This window comes from Silene latifolia, chromosome Y, assembly GCF_048544455.1.
Source record: "Silene latifolia isolate original U9 population chromosome Y, ASM4854445v1, whole genome shotgun sequence".
Taxonomy (NCBI): domain Eukaryota; kingdom Viridiplantae; phylum Streptophyta; class Magnoliopsida; order Caryophyllales; family Caryophyllaceae; genus Silene; species Silene latifolia.
Genome location: NC_133538.1, coordinates 448512322 through 448521146, shown reverse-complemented (window position 1 = coordinate 448521146; position 8825 = coordinate 448512322).

Sequence of the window (8825 nt, the reverse complement as noted above, 5' to 3'; positions counted from 1 at the left end):
TGAAAAATAAAGAGAAATATGTACAAAAGAAGAATTTCAGGGACTTGATATGAATGAATCGATTCTCTTAAATCCGGGTTTGAATAAGATGACGAAAATCCGCAAATAATGACTTATAAGGGATTTAAGTCGAAAATTATTGAAAAGGATTTATAAAAACTAATTTGGAAATTATTAGGTGAAGTAAGGGAAAGAACGAAGAAAGAAAAAATAAAAGACTAAAGGAACAAAAACTCGAGGAAGAAGAAGAAGTGCAGCAACTGAATGCAGCCCCTGAAATTGGCGCAGCAGATGCTGCGGCCCTTCCAGAAGCCGCATCAGTTGATGCGATTCTTCCCCACGTCGTTTCTCTGCTGTTTCCGTCAAAGGGTTTTAAAAAGTGATTAAAAAAACGATTTTGAGCATTCTTATGACATAAATTCCTACATTAATTATAATACAGAAAATAAATACAGAATTAAGATGGGATTTTACACTCTCAGACTTACATGTTAGCGTCGCGAGATTTAACTAAATCGGTTTTTTAGTGGTAACTCGACTCGATTTATGCAAATATGAAAGTGCCCTTAAAAAAGGATTTAGAACAAATTGATTTAATTGATTGTGTAGTGGTCAAATTGGTCGGTCATGCAAACGTGACTGGTACTCAGAATGATCTGAGCTTACGTGGTCGATTGATCAAGCACGTAGACGGAAGCAAAAGCGCGGTCTTAGAATGCAAAGGGAAAAGAGAAGGGCGGACACTCGCGTGAAAAATATGTGAGGCAAAGGCCTCTATTTATACTAATCACACGAAGGAATTACGGTAAGAATAGGATACGGAATGAAAGATTCGGAAACAACCGACTTAGGTTGAAACACGGAAACTTGGACAAAAAGAAAGCCCTGAGAAAAGGCGCAGCAGGTGCTGAGATCCTTAGAAGAGGCGCAGCACTTACTGCGTCCTTTCTCGGGTAGTATTCTTCTACGCGAGAAAACGCATTTGACAGCCTGTTGTATTTTAGGCATAACTTTCTCTACAAGCCTCGGATTAAGGTGATTTTTGTGGCGTTGGAAAGTTAAGAGAAAGATCTAGAACTTTATGTGAAATAGGCCAGACCCAAAAAAGTGATTATCACCTCGTAAAATGGGCCTAAATGTCGGGTTGTCATTTTAGCTAAATGAAATGCATATTTTGTAATATAAACTTTAAGTTTAGCCCAAATAAGTGACATGGGACTAAAAAATAAAATATACTAATAACATTTTATGACATCCTAACCTTAGGTAGATAACCACGTTGCTTTTTGACTCGGGATTTGACGGTTTTAGGAAATGAAGACGGTTTTTGACCCGGAGTCCAAATGTACTCTAATTACTGCCAAAACGACCGTAATGACACCTAGATGACAACCAAGGGGTAGACACAAGTGTGCGAGTTTACCTTTTAATAACCGATTTACAAAATGTCATAAAATCGCGACATATGCTAAACATGCAGCTCAATCATCACCGGGTGTTTGGCGGGAGGTGTAGAAACGAGGTTTCTACAGAGCCCCACTTTGACTGAGGCTTGGACAAGGTAAAAGTCAAAGTATAGCCTTCAGGTCAATCGAAGATTACAAACAGAAGACTATGGCGACGCGAGGCGGCTTAAGGGGTCTGAGCCAAGGACCTGTCCACGGGAACATTTTAGAGTTTGTCGACTATCGGGGAGGGTCGTTTAAAGTCCATTAGACTACATAAGGAAGCTCGCCAACCATAAGAATAAACCATACCTGAGACACCCCTAGGTGAAACGAGACTGAAGGTGCTTCGGCAAAACTCTTTGGTCCGAAGATAACTTGGTGTCTGAAGGCATTAGGGGTTACAGGGATTCTGAAGAAACTTCTTAACACATCTGAAGGCTAACTCTGAAGGCTATCTCCAAAGGAAAGGTTGAAGGACAACTCTCTGAAGGACTGGACATGAGGACTGAACTGAAAAGAACTTCTAGAATTTACAGAAAAGGGGTTATCTGAAGGTTACTGAAAGGATTATCTGAGGGTTGTCTGAAGGAAGAACATATGAAGGTTATCCTGAAGGAATGACTGTGAAGGATTAAGGCAAGTTGCTGAAGGATCTGAAGGATTAAGGCAAGCTTTTGAAGGTAAAGAACTCTTTGGGAGTTGTTTCTCTCGAACTCCATAGGAAACCATATGTGGGTCAGCAGGATGTTGGAAGAAAACCGCTGGGAAATCTGCTCGCGTCGGTCTCAAACGAACTCTGTTTCTGAGAAATACGTGAGCTATAAGCGGCAATGAACTCTCGCTGGGGAATACATTGATGATTCCACTGGGGAATAATCCTATGCTGAGTCGACAACGACGCGTCCTTGGCACCGCTGAAGAGAGAATAATAGATCGACAATGACGCGTCCTTGGCATCGCTGAGGAGAAGATCCGCTCGGGTCGTCGCAAGCGAAATTCCGATAAAGAGGAGAAGCCCATGAACTGTATTTAGTGATTATGAATCCTTATAATTTTCTTGATTGTCATGGAAGAAACCTTGAGCAATACCGCGAATACTGCTGGGGAATGTCTTGACTGTCGCTGGGAAAAATGAAGACTTGAGCGAAGCCCCCAGTTGGAGCGAGCACTCCTTCCGATACTTACCTGCATGGTTAGTAGCCACACAAACAATCTAACAGAAAAAATAGCACATGAGGAAACAATTAGTACGTGAACCTTGAATGAGGAAGGAAACACACAAGCTTTGAAAGCTCTTTTCTTCATGAAATTTGAAATTTGTTGCTTGTAATGCGTTATGCATATCCAATGGGCTTTAGATGTATGACTTGACACGACATCGACTCAGTAGGACGCAAAATGATAGACTGGCGCAACGCTGACTTAGATTTGACGCGACACAGGGATGAATTTGACAGACTTTGCTTAAGTATGCGCAACCCCTTACCAAGTGTAGGTGACAATGCGTATCAGTTCCAAATGTAGAAGAATTGCAAGAATGATGACGGCATATAAAGGCAAGGCATGAGCCATGGATCAGCTGTCTACTTAGATGTCTTTCGCCACCGTTTGCTGTAAAACAGACCCCTCTTGAGGCATGATAACTTGGAGAATCGATCTAAGACCTTGCCATTATCTGGACCAAGCACTAGTTTGACTTAAAATAAGAGAGGAACAAAGGAAAGAGTGGCATCTCGGAAGAGAAGCCCCCAGGATGAGAAGATGACTCTGGAATTTGGTAAAAAGGAGACTGGGTGACAAAAAGGAGCCCCAAGTAAAGAGGTAGAAATGGAAATTGTGGTTAAAGGTTGATGGTTGGGGTGGTTGATAATTGGGGTTGAAAGTTGATAGTGGGGACGGTTGATAATTGAAAGTTAAAAGTGGGGATGGTTGTGTCCTTGAGGACTGCCTACGTATTCACGTGAAGTGAAATCAAACAACATCGTAGTTCTGAGGTTTTGTTAATTCTATTTGAGTATTGTGGTTGTATCCTTCTTGTGTAAGAAAGGACTGCCTACGTATCCACCTGAAGAGGTGAAATCAAACCATGTTCGTAGTTCAGGTGTATGCCTAAGCTATGTTGTCAGGGCCTTAAAGTACATGGGTCAGGAGAGTATATTCTTTTGGTGACTCGAAGGATTGATTTGAGATAACTCCCTCTGATCATAGACCAAAGAAGTACAATTAAGTTTGTAAAAAATTTCCTTGTCGTGTTAGCACACCTAAAAGTGGACCCGAAGGATGATATGGGTATATGCCGTTATAGGTAGCAAAGTACTTGAAGACTCTGTGTCTGGGTCAAGGTGAAACTGGATTGGATATTTGGAATGTGGAGCTTGGAAATAAGAGGCTTTGATGAACAAATCTCTGGAGCTTGATTTTGTGGAGTTAAGGCTTTATGGGATTATGGCTTGTAATATGGCTTGGAAATGGATTCTCTTGGATTGATGTAGCCAGAGCACATAAAGATAGGTTAAAATGACGTGGGTTCAAGTTTCCAAGTCTTGGCCCTAAAGGATGGGTATACTTGACAAGCTTGAGAGGATTCTCAAAATTCCTAACTATCTCCCTGTAACGGTCTCGAGAAGGACTTAGGGTGTGTAATGTGTGAAAGGAGGGTGCTAACTGACCATCTTCATCGACATCTTGATTCTATATAGACTTCAACAGTATTCCGTTCAACATTTGATTTCAGGGTCGTTCTTGATTCAGACTCATATTCTTAGTCTAGAATATATCTCGGCTTTTTGCTCAGATTCTTGATTCAGGTTTTTGAAGATAACTTTGACTTTGGATATTGACATGCTTGATTGAGCCTTGTTCTTTTGACTCTTTTGTCTTGGATTACGAGCATAACCGCGTCCTTGGATATTGATCTTGGTCATTTCTCTTGATTGAGCCTTTGTCTTTGATCATGGCTCGTATTGTCTTGGATTTTCTTGCTACCGTGGATTTGAGTCAGACTAGCACCTTTGGTGTGAAACGGGTTGGTCTTTAGTAACATGGGGTTGGTCTTCTGTTATGGATTGTTAACAAGGGAGATGGTCTGGATTCGTCTTAGAATCTCTTGAGATAGGCTCGTACTAAACTAGGGTATAGCGAGGTTTCTGTTGCCAGACATGGAATAGGTAAGAAAAATGGACACGGAGTTTCATATCCTCTACAACTTGGAATGGAACATCGTTTAAGTGCACTCACATCGACTGACGTGTGTTGTTTGTTTTAAAATGTCTCAAATCAATTCTTGTTGTCACAGGAAAAGGGTAAAGGAAGAGAAGAATAAGTGGATTGAAAATTATACTTTTATTGAAATGAATAATAAATGTATAGACTCGAGAAGACATGTGACTCGTGGGACAGCCCCCAGGTTGTCACTAGGAATGAAAATGGACACAAAAAAAAAAGATACTAAAAAAATTATGGGATAGAAAGCCTAGGACTCGGACTCAGACTTTGATTCGATCTCATATCTGACTTCTAATCATCGGCCCATGCTTGGACATTTATTCTTCTGGCAACTGGCTTCGGCATCTGACTTTGAGCATTCATCCATTTGAGCACCTCGTCCTCATCATTGGGAACATTGGAAGGATAACGGTGAAGAAGAGTTTTCTTATAAGTGGTATATCCATGAGGATAGCTTAAGTCGCCTTATGAGTTAAAGGTTGAGAGGGACAATTTCCCACTTTCAATCATATCTTGGATCGCTTGATTAATCTTATAGCACATCTCAGTATTGTGTCCTTTGCCCCTGTGATACTGGCAATAGGCATTACTATCCCAGAACCTAGACTTCTTTTCTGGATCTGGTGTAGGACCGACAGGCTTCAACATTCGTCGTTTCATGAGTCTCTGAAGGGCATAAGTGTATGTAATACCAATGTCAGTAAATTTCCTAGGAGGTGTATGTAACACCCCCTCATACTAAGGTACCTTATCAAGGACTACCCTAGCATGAAAGACTGTTACCATCTCGGTTTCCCGAGGTTAGTATATCAAAGTTACAATTTCCAAACAACATTTATTAAAGTATAAAGAGTTAGCAAATACATTATCTCAAACCAACTCAAACTAAAAGTGTAAGAACTTCAATACAACTGAAATCATTGACGGCTAAACTCGTAACGGCGGAAACTAGACTCGAAGTGATGTCTCCCCATGTCTGTCCCATAACTAAACATCTGCATTACCTATCATATCTGCTCACCATCCCCGAATGGATCACAGCAGGTTTTACAAAACAACAACACGAGGTCAGTTACCGCATAATTCGAATAAGACAAATAATTAATGTAACCGGCTGATCATCCTCCATCCCCGGTCTCCCGATTTAACACATTAATCGACCACACACCAAAGTGTGTAGCCCTGCCAGATTACCCATCGCAACAGGTAATCCTCGCCGCCAGTGGGTGACCGCGGCCCATCCCCACCTAGTCCAGCTCATCAACGAGCGACTAACAATCCCTGTCCCTTAATGTGCACATCCCCTCCCGTGACGGGTTCAACGGAGGGCGAACTAGGGTGTGAAGCCACTCCCGCAAGTGACTCCACCACAATCACACATACCACAACATCACAACTGTCACAACACCACTTCCGTCACAACACAACCGCATCACCACCGTCACCACAACACCGACACTCCGATGATCAGCAGACAACAATCATACACAATACAACAAATATCTCAAATCAATTACACAAAAACTGAGTAGGGAAACCCTACCTTTTCGCAACCGCTTACGCGCAATCAACCATACAAATGCATAACAATTACCACATCGTCACCTACAACAACAATCATATAGTTCCAATCACTAACTGCAAAACCCCATTTCCCCCAATTCATGAATAAAGACAAACCCTATAATTAATCATCAACAACATAGGGATAAAGACTTACCGGCGAAAGAAACAAAGGATGAATGCACTTGCTATGATCACACACACACACACACACACACAAGGGGAGATTTGGAGAGGATTAGAGCGTCGTTTGAGTGATTAGGTTTTATGAAATGTAATAGGAAACTGTTTTGCGTTTATAAATAACTCTAATCCTTTTTAAATCAATCGCGGAAAATATAACCCGTCAGACCAGATACTCGGTCGAGTAAAATGTATACTCGGCCGAGTATCCTCTACTCGGTCGAGTATTCACCATACTCGGCCGAGTATTCCTCGGCAGAACCCAAACAAACTACACTCTTGGAACTACTCGGCCGAGTAGGCTCTACTCGGCCGAGTACTTAGCTTATAAAATCGGTAGTATTACAGTGTATCCTTCTTGTCGAAAGCCTTTGTGAATGATCTTGGAGAGTTGTTAGGTTTCTTTGACGAAGGCTCCATGAGGTTCCCTTTGTTGATTTTGATTCCAAGATGAGAAGAACTAGGAATAAATTGCTCACCTTTTGCTTTCTCCTTAGGACTGTCGGATTGAGGGTTTGTCTGGACACTTTTCATCTTGAGAGGTTGGGCCTCAAGCTTCTTACCCATTTCAGCAAATTGGTTCTCCATGTTGGAAAGCCGAGAGTTTAGGTTATCAATGGCTTCCTCTAACTTGGAAAATTTATTGTTGAAAACAATGGAAAGCATGAGCATTCCACTTTGGATATCGTCGTCTTTGAGCACGTTGATCTCTTCGTCGTCAGGAGGATCGAGGAAATGAGAACAGTCTAGGGATGATTCTTAATCATGTTTAATGATATTCGACCCAAGAGGATCGATCTTCTTGGATTGCTTGACGAAAGGTGGCACAGGAAGCTTGCCATCCTCGATCATATCCTGAATAATATGCTTTAGACAAAAGCATTCCTCTGTATCGTGTCCCCTACCTCGATGGTACTGACAATTTGAATTGCCCTTCCACATAGGCACTATCTTTTCAGGGTCTAGGGTTGGACCAATTGGATGAAGTTTTCCCTAAGAAACCAGTCTTTGTAGAGCTACCTGATATAAGGCTCTGAGGTCAATGAATTCCCTATGAGCTCGTCCCGGCCTTCTGGGTGGAGTTTCCAAGAGGTTGACTCCCTTGTCTTCATTGGCCTTCTTAGATGAGTGAGTTGTGTTGAAACTATGACCTGGCCTTGGAGTATGAGAAGATGGTAAAGGTTTCATCATGTTTATCTTGCTTTCCATATTGATGACACGAGCACTCAAGTCTTCGATGGTGGCCTAAAGCTTATTGACTGCAGTACTTAGTTCTTTGACGACGACAGATAAACGTTCTTGAACATTTTCATTGGAAATCGCAGAATTCCTACCGAGAAGAAAATGACGCGCGTTAAAACTTGATTTGACATGGAATCATGCATACTAAGGCGACAAACAAAGGATATACGAAGGAAAATATATGAGGACGAGACGGAATAACTAGACTCTTGACTTGTGAAATCGCGAAATATCAAGAGTGACTTCTCGTGTTTGGACTCATGGTATTTGACTTTGACCTTAAACTCAAGTGTTGACTTTGACGGAGTAACATTTATATGGTTGACTTGATTGACGGGATTGATGACACGTGTTAATTCTAGACTCGGGTATAAGTGTAGATACCCGAGGTGTGCTTATCGGTGTTAAGAAGACGACTTCATTTTAAGACTCAAATGTGAGGCCCATTGAGACTCATGTGTTGAGCCTCGGGATGTGTCATTAGGGAGGTTTTGAAAACACGGCTTTGAAAGAAAATGGATTTGAAAGGTGAGCCCCATTAAATCTTTTGTGTATGACTCAGGCGCGTGTAAAACGAGGTGTCGGAAATGTTTATATCCTAACTGAATTGGGGCAGGGGGTCCAAAATGACGGCGCGACGCCTTAGGACTTGACTTGAATTGAAAAGACCCAAAATGTAAAGAAAGACGGGTTTATGACTAGGACATAGTTCCGACTAGGACATAGTCGGTTTGAATTTTGACTCTAACTTAGCCCAATTTAATTTATATATTTACATTTACATGGTTTGAAAATATTTTGGTTTAAAACGTTTTTGGTTTTTTTTGACTTTTTTTTTTTATTTTATTTTATTTTGTTTTGAGAATTTACAAAGGATTTTATTTATGGAAAATTTAATAATTGACTTGAACTTTGAAAATGGAATTTTATAAAAAGTGATTTTTGAAAGTAAATGGATTTTACATTTACAGAAAATTGGACATTATTTAATTTACAAAATGGATTTTTGAAGATTTTTTTTTTTTTTGCTGGAAAATTGAAATTTGAAAATCGGAAAATTTGGCATTATCTGGTTTACCAATGTGATATTTGAAAAGGTTTGAAAATGAATTTTATTTAAACAATAATTTTGACATTATTTCGTTTATAACTGAGGAATTTAGA